We start from the raw sequence: 23,056 nt of genomic DNA, 5'->3' as shown, positions 1-23,056 counted from the left end.
AAAGAAAGCAGAGAAAATATTGGAATCAACGGCTATTGTTCGATACAACAAGCCGTGTTCCTCCATTACTATTGAAGAAATTCATATTGAAGCTCACCTCTGGTGAGTTTGTAGCAGCTGCATATGCAATTTTGATGGAACATATGCAGCATATTATGGAGGAGAGAAATTCGGCAGAGGTTCTTGATGCCGAAGTAACATTTCAAGAAGATTATCTAGTTTGGAAATTGATCTTACCCTCTGGTACGAAAGACAGGGAATATGAGAAATGGTCTGGGAAGGACCATTCTTGGTCCACAAGGTGATGAAGGGGAACGCATACAGGCTATCAAGTCTAGAGGGTGAACCTCATAAAAAATTCATCAATGGAAAATACTTGAAGAAGTACAATCCCACCATATGGGAGAAATACAATTTGGAAATGACTTAATGGCTTTTAGCCATACGTGTACTGTAGATTATGCAAGTGTGTTTTAGAAATGTCAGTACATGAGTTGTAACATGATGGCTTCTAGCCAAGTGTATTATTAAAGTCTTAGGAAGTTGGTTGTTTTGGCTAAGCCAGTACTTTTTTTATTAAATTTCCATTTTGACACAAGTTGTAATATGACGGCTTTTAGCCATTTTTGATATTTAAAGTTCTAAAAGTTTGGCTATCTTAGCTAAATTGGCCTCTAACAATTCTTCTAGAAATAAGAGGCTATGACTAGTTGACTCTAGGAAGTTAATTTTAGAAGTCGATTCTAGAAGTTAATTTCAGAAGTTTGATTTCAAAGGTTGACTCCAGAGGTTAATTCTAGAGGTTAATTTCAGAAGTTGACTCGAGAGGTTGACTCCAGAGGTTAATTTTAGTTGGCATGGAAAATAGTCTAGCCACTTGGAAATGAAAATGAAAAGTTTGGAAAATGGTCACCTACTAGAAAGGACCATTCAAGAAACCTCAAATGGACTCTGCAAAAACTCATCTAACAGGAAGTATTTATAGAAGCCTATGGGAGAGGGGAAGGGATATGTGATAGCCAATAAATGGTTGACCTTTAAAAACTTCAGTTCATCTTTTCCGCTATCCTACTATGAATTCCCTATTGAAAGTAGGCCATAGGTTCTCTATTTTTCATAGACTTCTGAACTATTGTTTGGCTACCTAAGATAAAAATTCAAAAAAAATTCAACAACAAAAACGGCCACATAAATGCAAAGGCATGGCTGTAAGTGACACATGTGCATTCTTCGTGAAATAAGCCCTGGTATGGACATCACATCACTACACAAGTATATGGCAAAAGCCATCTTCATACCAGGAACATAAACACATAATGAATGGATGTACCTGCACGTGAATCTTATTGTGGAACACAAAAAATAAATAAATGGCGGGAGAGCCATATTCACACCAAGATATTTGAAATTGAAGTTCAGAAAGTACCTGTATGGCGTCCCTGTAATGCAATGCATGTACAAGTGGATATGTGAAAGTGTACGTGTCACAACAAGCAAGTAATGGCCAAAAGGCCGTGTGAGAAAACATGTCCTAATATATAAAGAAAAGCAAAAGGCAATCCTTATGGTTTAACAAAAATTAAAATAAGAAATATAAATTTTTAACCCACAGTCTTATAAAGAGTTAGAAAGGCCATTAGACAGCGATTAATTGGCCAGAAGCTAATTCCAGAGATTTGGCCAAAAGCGAACTCCAGAGGTTTGGCCAGAGGTCAACTCTAGATGTTTGGCCAGAGGTCGACCGTAAAGGTTTGGCCAACTCTAAAAGTTTGGCCAGAGGTTGACTCTAAAGGTTTGGCCAGAGGTTGATTTCAGAGGTTGGCCAAAATGTCTAGAAGCATATTAATGAAAGTAAAATTAAAAATAAAGAAGAGAAAAAGGACTTACCTGCTGCTGGAGTACGTCGTCCGATCTGCTGCTGCTGGTGGTCGTAAGACTACTATTGCCGGTCGGACTCCTGGCGGCGGCTGTAAAGCTGCTGCCGGCTGGAGTTGGGAAGAGCAGCTGCAGAGCTGTAGAACCAGGCGGAGAGAAGCTTTCAGAAGAAGGGAGCTGCTGTGAGGCTGCGGGAAGAGCTGCTGCCGGAGAGAAGTTTGCATCCGGTGCTGATGGGGGAAAGCGGCTTGACGACGGCACTGAGCTGCTCACCATTGCCGCCAAAGACTATTGTTGCCGAAGGGAAACGACGAACGGCGATGGTGCGCTGCAGCTGGAGGGCGAGGAACAGTCAGCTGTTGTACCGGACCGGGCGAGTTGGAGACGATGGCTGGAGTAGTTGGGTTGTTGGTCGCTTGATCTTTCGTCGTGGGGCTGCTGGGCGCCGACGATGGGGAGGTGGCCGGTCCTTCATCCTTTTCATCAATTAATTCTTTACCAATTGATAATGAAGGAAAAGGTGGATCAATTTTAATTTTTAGAGTATTAGGGTTTTGTGCCATGGTTTTTGGGGAAGAAGATGAATTTGAATTTTTTTGATTTTCTAAATTCCCTTCACCTTTTTGATTTTTGTCTATTTTTGAAATTTTTGAAACCATGATTTCTAAAGGATTTTCACACCTCTAAAAATCCTTATCAATTTCAGAAAATAAAACCTTAGGCCTAACCATGGTGAAAGCTAAAAATTTTAATTTTGGCTAAAAGAATACATATAAATGGCTTTATTCCAAAAAAGCCAATTATATAGAGGCCATTGTTTGCACTAAAATTAAAAATATGGCTAAAAGGCCATAAAGCCCATATTCTTTTTCAAAAGATAGAAAAAGTTAATGGACAAAATTGGCCAGAGGTTGGAAGTTTAATTCCAGAGGTTGACTATAGAAGTTAATTTTTAGAATTTGATTCCAGAGGGTGACTCCAGTTGACTCCTGAAGTTAATTTTCAGAAGTTGATTCTAGATGTTGACTCTATTTGACTCTAGAAGTTTAATTTCAGAGTTTGATTCCAGAAGTTAATTTCCAGAAGTTAATTCCAGAGGTTGATTCCATATTACTCCAGAAATTTAATTTCAGAGGTTGACTCTAGAAGTTAATTTCCAGAGGTTGATTCCACCTAATTTCTAGAAGTTGACTGCAGAAGTTGATTTCAGAGGTTGACTCCTAATTCTAAGAAGATTCAGAAGGCCAAGTTCATTGTCAGAAGATTAAGCCCATATTTAAGATGGCCATTAAAATGAGTTTAAATGTCCAAGAGCCTGAGGATATTTTTGTCTGACGAATAAAAGTTAAAAAGCACGTTCTTTTGAGAAGCAACAGTTAAGAGACACGATTTACTGTTTCTTAAAGGTGGAGAAGAACGTGTGCAGTTGAAAGAAGCGACAGTTTTCACAAATGACAAAGGCTATAAATAAGAGAAGAGCAGCAAGTTTGCAACCCCCGATAAAATTCCACAAAAAACCAACCCAAAGGCAACAAATACCAAATCTCAGCAATTTAATTTTCTTCAATAAGTAAAGAACTTTACGATTAAACTTCTGCATTTTTTACTCAAACACCTGTACTTTCGTTTTATTCAATTAGTAAAAAAATTTACAGTTGAATTTCTTTGTTTTAGCATTGCTTAATTGGAGCACTTGTAATAAGGTTAACCAAGCCCCAATCGCTTGTTTTATGAAGTTATGTTCACAATTGGAATCTGTTTCCTGGCACGCCCTCATTTTTTCACACACTTGTTGTTACGGTTATTTTCACAAACGCAAAACGCTAGTAACAGCATGTATGCAATTTTTAGCTCTGGCTGCTCTCTGGTTTATTGTAGTACTGCATGGACGATCAGGGCTGTAAGTTGTAGTGGGCGGAGTTCGCTCCTGCTGATAGTGGAGCTGATATTCCCTTTGGATTTCCTAGCGGTAGCTAATGTGACTTCCGTGTCGGAGGTCGTGGAATTGGAGCCCGTGGTGGTTGTGGAGACCCTTCTTCTTCTTTTAACGGTGTACAGGTCGGGCGCGACGCCGATGCCGATGATGAGTTCTCCGGAAGCAATGATGGAGATTTTGAGACCCTGGTGTAGGACTGGGATTCTGACGAGTAGGATTTTGTCCCTGGTAGTGACTTTTTGTATGTCAATACATTGTTTCCTACGCGCAGATACTTTGCTTGCCAAACTGCATCGTTGCTTCGCGTTCCGGACGTCTGTTTAAGTTTTTGGTATCCAAAAAGTGATCTGATTCTTCGTCTTCTTCTAGAATTAACCCGTCCTTTATTGTTGGGTTTAGAAGACCGTATTCCCGTGACGATTAAATTGCGGGAAGTCTGGTTCCTGAGATGTTGTCATAATCGGGAGCCTGTAGTCCCGTGACGATTGAATTGTAGGAAGCCTTAGTCCCGAGATGTTGCCATAATCGGGAGCCCGTAGTCCCTTGACGATTGAATTATAAGAAGCCTTAGTCCCGAGATATTGCCATAATCGGCAGCACGTAGTCCCTGAGTATTTGAACAGTGGGGACCCGTAGTCCTGTGATGTTTGGATGGTGGGAAACCGTAGTCCTATACTGTTTGTTTGAGGAAATCTTATGCCCTTACTATGGCCTTGCTGGTGGGAAGCTGTAGTCCCGTGATCCTTTGGTTTGTGGGAAGTTGTATTCTCGGGATCCTCTGGTTTGTGGGAAGCCGTAGTCCTTGAGTTCTTGAATTGTGGGAATCTGTTATCCCTGAGTACTTGAATAATGAAAATCTGTAGTCCCGTGATTTTTAACTAATGGGAAGCTTGTGATGTTATTGTAATCATAATCCTGTAAGTGTTGAATCGTGGGACGCCTTAGTCTTATGATCCATTGGGTCTAAAAAAAATTTCAGCCTTGGACTAAAAATAATTCCGCCCCACCTAAATTGAATTTGAGGCTCCGCCTAAATCTATATGTTCAGCAAACATTTTCATGTTTTAATGCCAATGAAAAAGCTAAATTTAGGGTATCAAAAAAGGAGAAGCTAAATTTAGTGATAACTTGTTGGTCAAGCTCAGGCCTGAGTGAATGCAACTGGAAAGGTTGTTCGACTGTGTTAACATTGATTTCTTTTGTCATTTTGTCTAATGGAGCATGCGCCTGTTTGTACTTTCACCTGTCTCACTCTGACCTATACTTCTATTTTGGTACACTTCTACGCTAAAGTAGAATGGCAGCCGCATCTAGTCTTCCCATCCACTCTACTCGTCTCTGACATAAAAAGAAAATTTTCAATTGTTAATTTTATATTATTATCATTAATATATATATACATATATAAATAAACAAAGGATCAATTCACCCCCTCAATTTGTCATGAATAATCAAATTGATTCATGATCGTGAAACTGGACGGAATAGCTAATTTAACATAATTAACCCTAATTAACTTTATACATCAAATATTGCTTTGTCCTATATTTTAGATACAGCCCGTTATATTTTATATCCCAAAGTTGGAATTTGCAACTTTGGTTACCATAAACGTAATTTTATACATGTATGCTTTGTAGTAATCTAAAATTTTTGGTTAACGGACTTGGTTGGGACGGCGAAATACCAAACCTACAACCGTGCACATACTATAATAGGAGGTTTGGTTTTTGTTAATTAGCGGTGGTTTGATAATTTTCTTTTTAAAGTACATTGGATAAATTATTTGACGTCCACAATAAAGTGAAGGAAGCGAAGCAAATCAAGAATGTCTCTTTTTGGTGGGTAAATCAATAATTTTTCTACACTTTTACCTAGCAAAAAAGTAAATCACATTGGCCGCTATCTTTCTTTTTTGCTTTTTGACACAAAAAGTTAAAACTTATTACTTTAAGATCTTGAGATGGAATGATTGTATTTTATCTCTTGACTTCCATCGGGGAGCAGTTTGTTGTGCTTTTCCATTTTTTAGCTATTTAATGACTTGGCTCATTTTTCGTGCTTGAAAAAAGTTCCTCTTTTCTAGCTGCATCTTTCTCAAGTTTCGAAGTTGAATCAATCCGTCTCTTATAGAAGCTGTAATTTCCACAAATCTAGTAAGTATCAGGTAGCCTTTTTTGCGTCCCATTCTGTTCAATGGTAGTAGATATCATATCACTGATTACATAGTGGAAAGGTTTATTTTTCTGTAGGATCACAATGAAGCTTTTTAGGGTTTTAGTGTAATAACCCGAATTTTTTGAGTTATTAAAGTAAGCTATATGTCGTAATTTGGACAATCGGAATTATAAGAAGGGATATTTAAATTCAAATGGAGAATTTAAATACGTAGGGAAGCCCATAAAAATATTGGAATCATTAGAAATTATTTTGAAATTTTTTTTGGATAAATATAATAATATGACAATTTTGGAATGACGAACTTCCAAAATTCATATCTTCCTATTCCGACATCGGAATTCGATGATCTATATGTCAAATCGAAGCTATCAACGCCCTCTTCATTTTTATAAATTTTATTTCAGAAAATATGAATGAGAAATAGTGCAGAAACGTAAAGAATAATGCAGTTCAAATCGAACCGCTGAGTTCGTCAATTGTTAGGTAGCCAGAACTAAGGAAACGTATTATTTAAGTTCAAATTGAGAATTTAAATACTCGAGAAAGCTTATAAAAATATTTGGAGCCCAAGGAATAAATTTGGGAATTTTTGGACGAAAACGTATATTTTAGCCGGACTGCAAATAGACTGCAGAATGAATAAAGAAAATTCATTATCAAATAAAATAGACGTTCCGAGATAATAATTTGGAGGTTATTATTCATGAAATAATATCCAAAAATTATTGAGAAAGTTTAATTTCGAAAATTACAAAAGTTAATTTTATTTACGAATTTGCCCCTATGGCAAACTTGTAACTAAGTGCAACTTACAAAATATCTAGATATTTACTTATCACCTTCTTCTTCTTCATTTCTCTAGCATAATTCTATTCTCCATTGTTGTCTGGGTGCCATAGCTCTCAAATAAAAAAATAAAACACAAGTCCTATATTTCTAACTTTTCTCATAAAAGTTTCTTAACGAAAAACGTTGAGCATTTTCTGTAGATACCTAATCTACAATTGCATGCAGGATCAAGGTATGATTACTAGCTCAAAACTTTGTGTTTATTTTCTGATTTTTATTAAGCTTAAAGTATGTGTTTTAGTTGTTGAAATTTGTGGTTTAATTGTGTTTAATTCGGTTTTTTTGTATAATTTTGATATATTCGGTTTTAATAAATTTTTATATATAAAAAATTAAATTAATTCTAATTTATGGGCTGATGTTAAATATTATTTTTATATATGTTTTAAAATGTGATTTTCATGGATTAAAAGTGTCAAAATGGTGGGTAATTAGTTTAAAGAGATGAGTTTCGGTTTTTGATAGTTTTCAAACTCAAAAATTATTAAAATATGAGTATTTAAGTTAAAATTAATTTCTGGACTGATTTATGTTTTTAATAAATTAAATATATTTATTGGTTAAATTTTCATGCGATTAAAGTGTTAATGTGATGAGTTTGGTGGTTTAATAATCGGTTTTAATTATTAATTGTTTAATCGGTTTTAAATTATTAAAACCATGAAAAATAATTTATTTTGATTTAGGGGCTGCTGTTTTTAAAATATTAAATTAAAATATGTATTGGTTGATTTTTTGGTGATTAAAATTGTGTAAAAATGATTCTTGAACGTTTTAACGGTTTTAAAGCTCATCGGAACTAGACCGGAATCCGGTGACCGGAACTTGGTGACCGGAGTGATCAAACCATATGGGATTCTGAGTTTGAGAGTTTATGATTTATTAAATTTGGTTGGATTTGGACTTGATTATCAAAATTTAAAGTTTTAGGGTTAAAGTGTAATTTTTGTAAAAATAAAGGACTAATCTGTAATTTAACCATATTTCTAGATTATTGATGTATATAATCTGATGTGAAATAATTTTTAGAGTTTTAAATGATTTTAATAATTTTTGAAAGATTTGGATGTGTTTCACCGAAAACTAGAATTTTTGGGTTAGATTGTACTTTTTCAAAAATTAAGGGGCTACATGATATGTTAGCCAAAGTTTTCAGATTATGTAAGTTAATAATCTGAGATAAAATAATTTTGTTGATTTTGAAATTTATTGATTTACGAAAGGACCTAAATGGTCAATTTTGAAAAGTTTGAGGGTATTTTGGTATCTAAACCAAATGTGGATTTTAAGCTAATGGGGAGCTGTTTTAATAAATTTAAATAAATAATCTTGAAGTGGAAAGTATTATTCTATATAAAGAAATGTATTTTATATATTAAAGTATATTTATAAAAAGTGAAATATTTAAATGAATATTTCTGAAAAATGGTTTTATGTGTAAAAAGAGATAAGTAAAGAAAAATTACATGAATAAAAATATAGAGTTATTAAATAATGTTATTAAATAAGACATTATCCGGAGGTTATAATTAATTAATTAAATTAAATTAAGATGGTATAAAGTTAATTGCAGAGTAGGATTTTATTAAATAAGAGAATTAACATTTTGATCCTAACTAGATTCGACAAGTTGTCGAGCTACCGGGTCGGAGGACCAAGGATTAACGGAGTTTATCTTAAGGAGCATTGACGGAGTAATACCGTAGTTACACGGTTTCTGTGAGTACATGTTTTTACATTTTTGTATTCGTAAAGTCTCATATTTTAATATACTGTGTGATATATGTGTTACGGTGTTATACGTTTTTCATGCCTTGTATGGATGTATGTTTTATGTATATACTATATGTATATATTACTTTGATATACAAAGGTACACACATAGTTTTGAGAATTATTATGCAATTGCTTATGCTTGAATGTGTGTTACATCGGTTGGCTGTGCTATCGATGTCAAGATTATGTGTTACATCGGTTGGCTGTGCTATCGATGTCAGGTTGTGTGTGTGTTACATCGGTTGGCTTCGCTATCGATGTAAGGATTGTGTGTGTGTTACATCGGTTGGCTTCGCTAGGTTGTGTGTGTGTGTTACATCGATTGGCTTCGTTATCGATGTCAGGATTGTGTGTGTTACATCGGTTGGCTTCGCTATCGATGTCAGGATTGTGTGTGTGTTACATCGGTTGGCTTCGCTATCGATGTCAGGATTGTGTGTGTGTTACATCGGTTCTCTTCGCTATCGATGTGAGGATTGTGTGTGTGTTACATCGGTTGGCTTCGTTATCGATGTCAGGATTGGGTGTGTGTTACATCGGTTGGCTTCGCTATCGATGTCAGGTTGTGCGTGTGTGTTAAATCGGTTGGCTTCACTATCGATGTCAGGTTGTGTGTGTGTATGTTACATCGGTTGGCTTCGCTATCGATGTCAGGTGAATAATGTTGATCGGTTGGCTGTGGTATCGGTCCCATAAAATTTATGTTTGTTGTGAATAAGGTTGATCGGCTGGTTGTGCTATCGGTCCCTTAAGATTTATGTATGTTGTGGATATGGTTGATCGGTTGGCTGTGCTATCGGTCTCATAAGATTATGCATATATGTTATATCGGTTAGTTTTGCCATCAATGTTAGATGGATGAAATTGAGAATTGTGTTCTCGATTTAAAAGTCAAAGTGAATGGTTGACTTTTATTGATATGGAATGACTTGTCAAAATATGTTATGAGTGAGTTCAGGCTTCAATTGTTTTTAAAAAAAATTTCAAAGGTTTTCGAAAATACATAAAGTTATTTCATAATAAAAAACGTTTTTCACTTTATGTAATATTTATTTGTAACAACATGAACTCACTCAGTTTTATACTGACCGACTCCTCCCAATATTTTTAGGGAAAGCTGGTCCGATTTTGAAGGAATCTTTCGAATGTTTATTTCTCGGAAGTCTATTTTGGTAAAAGACTGTATAGAAGGTTTTAAGTTTTAGTGGTCCGCAGTAGATTAGTATAGTCTTATTGTATTCAAATCTTTTTATAGCGCATTTAAACTATGATGTTTTGTCTCATCAGTTATTTAATAAATGTTTCATATATTTATTTTAAAAGCAAAAAATTTATAGTGTTTTTCAGGCTTGCTACGGGTTTCGGAGCAACCACTCCCATTCCCTAGCGCCGGTCTCGACTCGAGATTTCGGGTCGTGACAAAGGTGGTATCAGAGCAGTTGGTCCAGTTACCTCTGCTAATATGTGAATTGAGACAGTTGGTCAGAGATACCACTCCTAGTCTGTGACTGATGTTTGTGCCTACGAGCAATGTACAATGTTACTATGTTAAGTTAGGAATTACTGCGGATTATAGGATTTCCAGTCATGTCTTTTAAACGTTTTTATCGTTTTCATGATTTTGATGGCTGTCCGTCTTCTTGGAATGGTATTGTCTGTAACAGTGGAAATGTTGCTGCAGTTGTTCTGATAACTTGGGTCTTTCGGCTGATGCTGATTAAAGTATGTTTGCAAACCTTAGACAGCTTATCAAGTTGTCCATGGCAAATAACTTTTTGACAGGCAAGCTTCCGGACAATATAGCTAGCTTCAGAAGCCTCGAGTTCTTGGACGTGTCTAACAATCTATTTTCGTCTACTTTACCAACTGCAGTTGTTAAATTAGGGAGCTTAAAGAACTTCTTTTTAGCTGGGAATAACTTTTCTGGCTCATTTCCAGATTCTTTTTTTGGACTTGTAGTGGTCCAGTCTGTGGACTTGAGTTCGTTAAGCTCCTTAATTTTGTCCCAAAACCATTTCTCAGGTCCCGTACCAAACAATTTGAGTAACAGCCTTTCAGGCTTCAATGTGTCATACAATGATCTTTCAGGGGTCGTCCCGGAAAACCTTAGGAGATTCCCTCGCTCTTCTTTCTATCCTGGAAATGCAAGATTATGTCTTCCAAACGGTCCTTCTGGGACGAGAAATTCACCAGGTGAAAGTTCTTGCAGGAAACCAATCAATACTATTATCAAAGTGGTGATAATAGTCTCATGTGTGATTGCAGATATCCTTCTTATCATGATTGCTATCTTTGTACTCTACTTTCCTGTATCAAGTAGATCTCGGCTAGAGACCATTAATTATAAAGCCATCCACAGGCACTCTGCAACCAACCCTTTTGGTATAAGTGGAACAGGCAGTGGAAGTGCCTTTGTTCCCGATGAAAAAATGGCCGTTGTAACTCGCTTTTCACCGTCAAAATAGAGTCATATGTTCTGGTCCCCAGAATCTGGGGAACCGTTCACTGCTGATACGGTTGCAAGACTGGACGTAAGGTCACCACATAGATTGGTCGGTGAGCTTTATTTTCTTGATGATACAATCACTATGACACCGGATGAGCTCTCAAAGGCACCGGCGGAATTCTTGGGGAGGAGCAGTCATGGGACGTCATACAGGGCCTCAATGGACAATGGAATGTTCTTAACTCTGAAGTGGCTGAGAGAAGGGAGAGCAAAACAGAAGAAAGAGTTGGCAAAGGATGCTAAAAAGTTTGCAAATATCAGACATCCAAATGTTGTCAGTTTGCGAGGATACTACTAGGGACCCACACAGCACGAGAAACTCATCTTGTCTGATTACATCTCACCAGGATGTCTTGCAAGTTATCTTTATGGTAAGATCCTGATTTCATATGCATTTCACGGAGTTGCTGTAATACCCCGTAATTTTAAGTAATTAGAATATGCCACGAGGTCAAATTGGAGTAATCAAAATATTAAAAATAATATTTTGAGGTTTTGAATATTAAGAAAAATTCAAAAAAACTAAGCTTAATAGTCAAAGGATAATAATCAGGTTTGATTATTTAAAGTTATTAAATTAAATCACGGGAAGTGATTTAATAAATTTGGAATACATAAATTAAATTTAAACGTAAATTTAATTTATACGAATCCGTAAAAGAGTATCGTAAAAATATGAGTTTAAAATTTAAAATCGGGAATTTAAATTTTAATAAACGAGTGTGATCGGGAGTAATAAATTTGTGAATACTCTTTAGCGTCGTATAAATTGATATATTGATAATTAATATATCAATGTACCACTCTAAATGGAGAGTTTAAGATTTCGGAAAACCCCGAAATTAAAATGTCGAAACTCGAAAAGCTCGACGAGTTATGGACGAATATACGTTAAGATATATATAAATATATATATATATAATAAAAGAAAAAGAAAAAAAAGGGAGAGGCGGTGTTGTTTGGCGGCAATTAAGGAAAATTGTCCACTTTAGTCCTTGAACTTTTACTTTAATTAGTTTTCAATTATAAACTAATTAATTATTATTCGTTAGTCCAAATTAAAATAAAATAATTTATAAGTCCCGAGCGAATAATTTTGGTGTTAATATTCGCAGAATAATTTGACGAAGCTACCATCAAATTTTTATGAAATTTGGACATAGTAATTTTAATTAAGCGGGACTGATTTGGACCTAATAAATCTTTGGAGATTTATTAAAAATAAAATATAAGTCGGATGCGAATAAAAATTATATTTTTATTCGTTTTATATTTTATTGGATTTTTGGGTAAAGTTTGACGGAATTTGGAATTAGTTTCCGTTTGGACTACGGACGACTAATTAAAATCAGAGTTAAAGTGCATGATTGAGCTAGTACCAAATGGTACTTTAGCCAAATCAAACTTCTATAAATAGAAGTGAGGGGTCAGCTCATTTCTGTACGTCAAACCTATTTGACGTGCTTGCTAGTTATAGCAAGCGGGCCGGCACGACGCGATCCATTTGGCGATTCCCACTCTGATTCTTCAACGAATCCAGTAGTAATCGAGGTATTAATCTCGTATACGATGTTTATTTCGATATATATTAATTATATATTTGATTCAACGTTTTAATTATAGAATTGGATGTTTTGGACTGTGTTTAAGTGTTAGGGACGAGAAAAGCGAGTTAGCACGTTGGAATACAGCCCGAGGATCGTTCCCGAGCAGCACGTCGTGCAGCCAGGATGCTGCACGAACGTGCAGCGAGATACACGAACGTGTATCTTGCTGAACGAACGTGCAAGCAAGATACACGAACGTGTATCTTGCAGGCTACACGAACGTGAAGCCTATCGCTGCACGAACGTGCAGTGCTTCCGACCTGAACAGTAGGGCTTCTTCGGGGGTCCACACACACGCTACTGAAACTCGAATTCAGACAGTTTCAAGTCGTGAAATCAATCGTGATTCGATTGAAGTTCAGAATGTGAACTAAAAAGTTTAAAAGGTTTAAAAGAATCTAGATGTTTGAGGATAGTTGGTTTATTAAAACGATGTGATGTTTTAATAAAGCCATACATTAATCAAGTGGATTAATGTTAAAAGTGACTATAAGCTTATACCAAGAGTGGTATTACGATTTGAACGAGAAGTTCAACTTCGAGATTAATTTATACGTTCTCTTTATAGAGTCGTCTATAAATAGAAATGGTATTTGAGTCTATCGTTTATACGATAGGACTAGAGTTAGAAATTCAATGTCTGATGTGTTTTGACATTTGAATTTTAATTAGATCCGAGGAGTGGTCGATCTAGCGAGCCAAACACCAGCGTGTTTGACTGACGAGCTTGATGGGAGCTTACGTTTTTAAAATGGGGGCATCAGTTCTGTGAGTTTTACTTTGTGGTTTTTTTTACTTTTGAATATTTATATTTAAACTGTTTTTAAATAACAAATCGCACTAGTATAACTTAACCATGAAAGATCCATTGGATCAAGCTTCCTATTGGTTGTCAATAGGACTGTGTGATCACCAGTAGTGTTTCTCGATACGAGCCTGTGTTTGACATAGAGGTCAGTTAATGTCTTTGGGCGTTTGGAAGTGCTAGCGACCCTGACTTAACAGTCTGAGACGGCAGTAAGGGTTACGGTCACAGGCAGTACTGTGATGGCAGTTTCACGGTTACGGTCCAGACACCCGGCTTAGACGGCAGTGATTCAGTTCACGGTCTAAGGCCTATATTGTGTAGGTTGAGACCCATACAATATTTTGTCTTGTAGGGTTTCATCTGGATCGACTAATTGGTAATATTTTACATATACAAATGTTTATATATTTGCGATTTGAATATTCAATTGTAAAATTGTAGACTCACTCAGAAATATTTATATTTCTGACCCTCCCCAATGTTTACCTTTCAAGTAATCAAGTACGAGGTCTGACTTTCACAATAATTTCGGAAGTCAATGTCAGCCATACCTCTAGAGCTGCAAGTAGTCGGGTACTGGGAAGTCTGTCTTTTTATTTACAGCAGTTCAAACTTATTTTGATATACTCTGATTTGAACTACTGTATATGTATATGATTGAAAAGCTACGTGTTTTCTAAAATGCTAGGACCAGGTGTTTGAGTGATACACTGGTTTCATGTGTTTAGCATTTTAGGATTGTATTAGAAACAGAACAGGTGCGTCAACTGAGATTGATGTTTGCGCTCTGGTTTCTTTAAATACAATCGGGGTTTTACGAACCCAGTTTTCAGAAACGTGTTGTCATTAAACGAGAAGAGGTTTTAACGATATTTTCTAAAAACAGATCATACGTGATATATGATCTTGAATTGCGATCGCGTTTTTAATAAAGGTGTGAAAGTATTTCTGCAACGAGGTTGCAAACCTTTTTAAGTTTTAAAACGCGAAAAATTTACAAAGGTTTTTGGGCTAGCTACGGGTTTCGGAGCAACCACTCCCATTCCCTAGCGCCGGTCGCGATACATGAATTTGGGTCGTGACAGTTGCATTTGTGAAACATAATGTGTACTGATCATATTCATTTCTTGATATGAATTGCACCCTCGAAACATGAGTATTAAATATATTTGTTTTCATTGTTTGATTAACATTTCATTCCTGATGAAATGAATAAAAAATTTCAGATCGACCAGGAAGGAAAGGTCCTCCATTAACCTAGGCACAGAGACTAAAAGTAGTTGTTGATGTTGCACGTGGCCTGAACTATCTCCATTTTGATCACGCCGTTCCACATGTGAACGGTAAAGCAACTAATATATTGCTTGATGGGGCTGATCTCATTGCACGCATTGCTGATTACTGCCTCCATCGATTAATGACTCAACCAGGAACCATTGAACAAATACTGGATGCTGGTGTCACAGGATATGGCGCACCAGAATTGGCTGCTTCTAAAAAACCACTTCCCTCCTTTAAGTCAAATGTTTACGCCTCTGGAGTGATATCACTAGAGCTTTTGACTGGCAAGTGTGCTGGTGATGTCATTTTTGGGGAAAGATGTCACGACCCAATCTCAGGGCCGAGACCAGCGCTAGGGAATGGGAGTGGTTGCTCCGAAACCCGTAGCAAGCCTAAAAACGTAAAATAATTTTTCGCGAAACGTAAACGTCATGCATGACATACATAGACACGTGTCATGCAGAAACACATGCCAGGCACACATATCCTCTGGCAATCACAATATATATAACGCAGCAAGCGTAAAACGTTTAAAACTTTAAAACGTTAAAGTTATATTTACATAAAACTATACATACAAGCTGACTTGCAAAATACTTATCTACTGCAGCTCTAAGAGTAAAGTACTGTTTTTTACATACTAAAAAATACAGACTTCTCGAAGTAGGATAGAAGTCCGTTGCTTCAAAGCGTCTTTTATCCTGAAAGGAAATCTGTGAGGGGTCAGTATATTGGGATATACTGAGTGAGTTCATACATTTACTTATAAGTATTCAAATAAAACATAAAACTGTAATCAATTATATGCCGCCAAGTACAGGATCCGATTGAAACCTTAATCCTCAAACATACTAATAATCAATCGAGCAACCCAATCATAAATATCAATTGCGAGTCCAACTCGCTGGTGGCCCAGCCACTAGATACGGGGACTCCAGACTACACCGTAGCCGAGTACTCTCTCGTATCAAAATCAATAACCCAATCGTAAATTTCATATTCATCATCAGCTCCCAGCTGAGTCATATCAAAACTGGTGATCACACAGTCCTATTGTCGCCCAATAGGTAGCACGTTCCATCGGATCAATACTGGTTTCAAATCAAGCATATGCGCAATTCATGTAAAAGTTTCGCATATAAAACATGCAGTTCAAATATAAAGCAATATAAAATAATTGCTTAAATAAATACTTTAAAAGCAAATCGTATAAACTCACAGAAAACGCTTATCCAAAAATACGTCGGGGCTTTAGAACGTCAAGCTTCCCGAACTACTGGTCCAGCTGCCTCTTGCCTCGCCGGATCAAAAACAAATTTTAAAACATTTGACTTGTATTAGAATCCTATTCTAAGATTGACTCTAGACTCAAGACTCGACATACTGAACTTTTATTAACCGTCGTGCTTCTCACGTGATTATCCCGATAAACGGTATCAAACTCGTTTATGGATAAAATATCACTTCCAGTCAATTCTCGTTTAACCTTGTTAGGTTAACGTCTCAAATTAATCGATTACTAGTCCATTTCAAATCTTGATATGCGCGTATATAATTTTCTCGAAAAACTAGGTCGATTGGCGAAAACACTGTGCGTACGCGCGTCTGCCTGTGCAATTGCACAGGGGACTGTGCGTCCGCACGGTGTGACTGTGCGTTCGCACAGTCCTAGTAGACTATGCGTTCGCACAGTCCATGACTGTGCGTTCGCGCAGTCCATTGACTGGGCGTTCGCACAATCCTGCTGTGCGTTCGCACAGTTCGGCTGTGCGACGCACAGCCACGGCCTTTTGCCCGGAAATCGCTTTCCGACGTGCTCCATCGTGCCAAAACGCTCAAAACGTAACTAAAACGCTATTTCTAACCTCAAAACACCCAAATACGATCCTATAATCGAATAAACGATAAAATCATTTTGTGGCCTAAAACTTTGAATCGATATAACTCAAAATATAATCAACGAAACGGTAAAACGTCAAGCTTACCGTGATTACCCGTTGAAATACAATCGTTTGGAGTTATAGAACGTCGAAAACGGACGAGAAATGGAAACCGCGCGACGAACCGTCGAGAACGAAGCGAGAGAGAAATGAGAAGATGAAGATGAAGGTCTGGATCCTTCATTTGAGGGTTTTATATATATATCTGGCTAATTTGCACTTTGGTCCTTGAAACTTTTCAAAAGTTTCAATTTAGTCCAAAACCTATCCGCGTCCAAATTTTAAACTGTCTCCGATCGACTTCAAACTTTTACCATAAATACTATAAATTATTTCGCGGTTTTTGGCGAAATAAAATCCGTCACGGGGTTTATAATTTATTTTATATTAATTTCTGAAGTTAAATCCTCAAATCCCGCTAATTAACTTATTAAAATTTATTCTAAATTCCCGATATAATTAAATTAAATTCTCCTTAATTTAATTTATCGGAAATCTCGACACGTGGCACGACTTAATTACTTTAAAATATTTTGGGGTATTACATTCACCCCCCCTTAAAATAAATTCGTCCTCGAATTTAAAAATTAGCCACGTACCTTGAGAGAATAGATATGGGTACTTCTGTCTCATATCCTCTTCTGTCTCCCACGTGCACTCTTCTACAGATTGACTTCTCCAAAGAACTTTCACCATTGGAATTCTCTTCGTTCGCAATTGTCGTATCTGCGTATCGACAATCTGCACTGGCCGTTCTTCGTATGTTAGTTCCTCGCTCACGTCCACCACTTGTGGTTGAATTATTCGAGAAGGGTCTGGTACATATTTCCGGAGCATGGAAATATGGAAGACAGGGTGAACTTGCGACATCTCTGATGGCAAGTCTAGCTTGTAGGCGACTGAGCCTATACGTTCTATATTTTGATAAAGTCCGACATATCTCGGAGCCAACTTGCCCTTCTTTCCGAAACGAATCACTCCCTTCATCGGTGATACTTTGAGAAACACGTAGTCTCCGACTTGAAATTCGATATCCTTTCTCTTGGGGTCCGCGTAACTCTTCTGTCGACTGGAAGCAGTGTTCAGACGTTGCTTTATCAAGGGTACTTTTTGTGACGTAATCTGGATGATCTCTGCTCCAGTGAGCTTTCGCTCACCGACTTCATCCCAACAGATAGGGGATCGACACTTGCGACCATATAACGCTTCGTAAGGAGCCATCTCGATGCTCGAATGATAGCTGTTGTTGTAGGCAAATTCGACTAGAGGTAGGTACGTATCCCAACTACCTCCGAAGTCTAGTACGCATAGCCGAAGCATATCTTCTAACGTTTGAATCGTCCGCTCAGACTGGCCGTCTGTCTGAGGGTGAAACGCAGTGCTGAAATTCAATCGCGTTCCTAACGCGTCTTGTAAGCTCTTCTAGAAATGAGAGGTAAATACGGAACCTCTGTCTGAAACGATTGACACGGGAACTCCGTGTAGGCTCACGATCTTATCGATGTACTCTTGAGCTAGCTTTGCTGCCGAATACGTCGTCTTAATAGGTATGAAGTGCGCTGACTTCGTCAAACGATCCACGATTTCCCAAATGGAATCAAAACCTTTTTGCGTCTTGGGCAATCCAACTACGAAATCCATCGTGATTTGCTCCCACTTCCACTCCGGGATGGGTAACGGTTGAAGAAATCCGTAAGGTCGCTGATGTTCCAATTTGACTTGCTGACAAGTCGGGCACTTCGCCACGAACTCCGCAATGTCCTTCTTCATTCCGCTCCACCAATACGTTGTCTTGATGTCATGGTACATCTTTGTGGAACCAGGATGAACGCTATAGATCGTTCCATGAGTCTCTTCCATGATTTTCTGTCTCAAGTCGTCAATGTCTGGTACACACATTCGATTGCCGTATTTCAGCATTCCATTGACGATACTGAAATCTTGACTCTTTTCTTGTTGAACTTCTTCAATTAAATGCTTTAATTAAGGGTCGTCCGCTTGCAACTCTTTGATCTGATCTATCAACGTCGATCGTATCGTTAGCTGAGCCATTAGGTTTCCGAGAGATAAAATTTCGAACTCAACCCCTTGGCTAAACATCGTATAAATCTCGTTGATTAACGGTCTCCGCCATGTCGTCATAACGTGCGCGAGACTTCCTGCTGACTTTCTACTTAAGGCATTTGCCACTACGTTGGCCTTGCCTGGATGGTATTGTATCGTACAGTCATAGTCTTTCAGTAACTCCATCCATCGTCGCTGTCTGAGGTTTAACTCTCGTTGATCGAAAATGTACTTCAAACTTTTATGATATGTAAAGATCTCGCACATAGCGCCGTATAAATAATGTCTCCAGATCTTCAGCGCAAAAATCACCGCTGCTAATTCTAGATCATGCGTTGGGTAGTTCGTCTCATGCTTATTAAGCTGTCGCGACGCGTACGCTATTACTCGACCATGTTGCATAAGGACACATCCTAGTCCAACTCTTGACGCGTCACAGTAAACTGTGAATCCTTCTGTTCCTTCTAGTAATGCTAAGACTGGTGCTGTCGTCAGACACTCTTTCAGTTTCAGAAAACTGAGTTCACACTGGTCCGTCCAGTTGAATTTCGCGTTCTTCTGAGTTAACTTCGTCAAAGGTACAACGATCTTTGAAAAGTCCTGTACAAATCGTCTGTAATATCCTGCCAAACCAAGGAAACTTCTAACTTCCGTAACCGATTCAGGTCGCTTCCATTCTATTACTGCTTCAATCTTCTTTGGGTCAACCTTAATGCCACTTTGCGACACCACATGACCTAAGAAAGCCACTTCCATTAGCCAAAATTCACATTTCGAGAATTTGGCGTAAAGCTAATGCTCTCTTAGCGTCTGTAGTACTATCTGTAGATGTTGAGCATGCTCTTCTTCTGAACGTGAATAGATCAAAATATCGTCGATAAACACGATCACGAACTAATCCAAGTACGGTTTGAATATCCTATTCATTAAATCCATGAAGGCTGCTGGGGCGTTCGTCAATCCGAATGACATAACGAGAAATTCGTAATGACCGTATCGAGTCCGAAAAGCAGTCTTCTCAACATCATCATCACGAATCTTCAACTGATGATAGCCTGATCTCAAGTCGATCTTGGAAAAATACTTCGCTCCTTGTAACTGGTCGAACAAATCATCGATTCTAGGTAACAGATACTTATTCTTAATCGTCACCTTGTTCAGCTGTCGATAATCGATACGTAGTCGAAGCGATCCATCTTTCTTTTTCACGAATAACAATGGTGCACCCCACGGGGATACACTTGGTCTGATGAAACCGCGATCGAACAACTCTTCTAGCTGATCCTTAAGTTCTTTGAGCTCTGCTGGAGCCATTCGATAAGGAGGTATCGATATCGGATTCGTGCCAGGAGCCAATTCGATACAAAACTCAATCTCGCGATCTGGGGGTAATCCAGGTAATTCCTCTGGAAAAACGTCTGGGTACTCCGACACCACTGGTACATCACTTAAATTCACACTTTTCTTCTCCATATCTCGTACTATCGCTAAGAATCCTTGACATCCCTTCTTTAACATGCGACAAGCTTTAATAGCTGAAATAATACTCGTAGAAGATTCCATCTTGTCACCCTGAATTGAAACCGCTTCAATTCCAGGCGTGTTAAACGTTACTGTCTTCTTTCGAAAATCCACATTGGCATAGTGCTGAGCTAGCCAATCCATTCCTAGTATGACGTCAAAAGCTAATACCTCGAGTAAAATCAACTCGGCTAACAATTCTCGTCCTTGAACTCTCACAGGACAAGACGGATAAACGATACTAACCTCCACACTTTCTCCGACTGGAGTAGCTACGGACAAGGGATTCCTAAGATACGCTGGTTGCACTCCTAACTTACTAGCGAAACTAGGCGAAACAAACGAATGCGTAGCGCCCGGATCAAATAAAATTAATGCGTCTTGAGAAGCGATAGGAAAAGTACCTTGCACCACCGCATTGGAAGCCTGAGCCTCCTGAGGATTCAGTGCAAAGACCCTAGCCTGACTCCCGCCAGCCTGCGAAGTCTGACCAGTACCGCGTCCTCCGCCATTTCTGCCTCCACGATTTGCATAACCACGGCCTCTCTGGCCAGTGAAGGTACTTCCTGTCTGATCATACCCTGACGCTGCCTGCTGTGCAGTTCTCTGCTGCTGATAAGAAGGCTGTACTACTGTAGTCATCGAACCCTGAGGCATCTGTCTCGGACAATCTCTAGCAAAGTGACCTCGTTGACCGCAGTTAAAACACGCTCCAGTAGCAATGTAACACGCGCCGTAGTGTCTCCTATTACAGTTCAGACATAAAGGAACTCCGCCTCCCATATCACTCATCGATCTGGCACTAACTCCGGTGCCTGAAGTACTAACTCTAGTTCCATACCGAGCTTTCATATTTCTCTGCTGACGTGATGGGGGTCGAGAATAACTCCTAACATATGATTGGGTAGGTGCGCTCTGTACGCTATGAAACACATCACTCCTCACAGGCGCAACATTGGAAGGATCGGGAATCCTTCCAAAACGAATCAGAGAAACTTCCATTTGCCTAGCGCTATCGATCAGTTGCACTAGGGTTCTCCCGATATCAGACGTCAGACTCACAAATTCAGCTCCTAGACCCTCTACAAACCTTGAGTTCACTCTGACTGGGTCTGTAGTCAGGTCTGGTGCAAACCTACTCACCCTAGTAAACTCCGTCACATACTCCTGCACAGACCAATTGCCTCTACTTAGGGTTAACCACTGACTACGATAACTTTCCGTCACTGCATAGGGTAAAAAGTATTCCCTGAAGTGGTTTGCAAATTCAGCCCAGGTCATAGTATCCATGGTTGGCTGAATGTGCTGCTGAAACCAATCTTTCGCGGGTCCTTTCATTGACATTTCCACCATAATGATGGTCTGTCTCTCATTAGCTTGCAGGCGTCGAGCGTTACGTTCTACTTCTTCGAGGAAATCGAGAGCATCGCCTAAGCCGTCAAACTTAGTTGGCTTAAGGCGCATATAAGCCAAGACGACATCTCGGTCAGTGAAAGCCACGTTACGTAACTGTTGCTGTTGTAATTGTTCACGATGCATATTCTGCACCTCTGCCTGATTGGCTTGCATAGCCGCAATTCCCGTAAGAAACTGATTCAGATCAAAACCCACAACATTAGGTTGCTGGGCTTGCGCTTGCAGTCCAGGTGCCTGCGCCTGGGCCTCTTGGCCACCACCTCCTCCCTGAACAGAAGACTCATCTTGAGCTTCTGGATGGACGTCATGCGCCCCTTCTATAACGTTTCGTGCTGCAGCGGCAGCTCGCTCTACTTCTTGTCTTTGGTCAGACATCCTGACAAAGACAAACAACATTACTTAGCCACATAATCGCATATTACCGCAAACGCATATCGTATTAAACGCGCATCTCATCACATGCGAACACACACGTATAACAGACTCACATCCTAGAGGAAAGATGAAAGTTTTAAAATCAAATAAATACGCAACAAAGACAAGACTCGAGTCCTATGTGCTGCAGTAGAATCCTAGGAAAATCAATCACTCTTCTAACATAAGCAATGGTAACTGGACCATGCTCTGATACCAACATTGTCACGACCCAATCTCAGGGCCGAGACCGGCGCTAGGGAATGGGAGTGGTTGCTCCGAAACCCGTAGCAAGCCTAAAAACGTAAAATAATTTTTCGCGAAACGTAAACGTCATGCATGACATACATAGACACGTGTCATGCAGAAACACATGCCAGGCACCCATATCCTCTGGCAATCACAATATATATAACGCAGCAAGCATAAAACGTTTAAAACTTTAAAACGTTAAAGTTATATTTACAGAAAACTATACATACAAGCTGACTTGCAAAATACTTATCTACTGCAGCTCTAAGAGTAAAGTACTGTTTCTTTACATACTAAAAAATACAGACTTCTCGAAGTAGGATAGAAGTCCGTTGCTTCAAAGCGTCTTTTATCCTGAAAGGAAATCTGTGAGGGGTCAGTATATTGGGATATACTGAGTGAGTTCATACATTTACTTATAAGTATTCAAATAAAACATAAAACTGTAATCAATTATATGCAGCCAAGTACAGGATCCGATTGAAACCTTAATCCTCAAACATACTAATAATCAATCGAGCAACCCAATCATAAATATCAATTGCGAGTCCAACTCGCTGGTGGCCCAGCCACTAGATACGGGGACTCCAGACTACACCGTAGCCGAGTACTCTCTCGTATCAAACCCAA

At 38.5% G+C, this 23,056-nt stretch overlaps 1 pseudogene; it reads left to right on the top strand.

Annotated features, from left to right (window-relative positions):
- Window positions 1-3,709: 3,709 nt before the first annotated feature.
- Window positions 3,710-23,056, top strand: part of LOC126678230 (LRR receptor-like serine/threonine-protein kinase GHR1) — a 30,246-nt pseudogene continuing 10,899 nt past the window's right edge.

This window comes from Mercurialis annua, linkage group LG4, assembly GCF_937616625.2.
Source record: "Mercurialis annua linkage group LG4, ddMerAnnu1.2, whole genome shotgun sequence".
Taxonomy (NCBI): Eukaryota; Viridiplantae; Streptophyta; class Magnoliopsida; order Malpighiales; family Euphorbiaceae; genus Mercurialis; species Mercurialis annua.
This window is presented reverse-complemented; position numbering and strand designations above follow the sequence as displayed.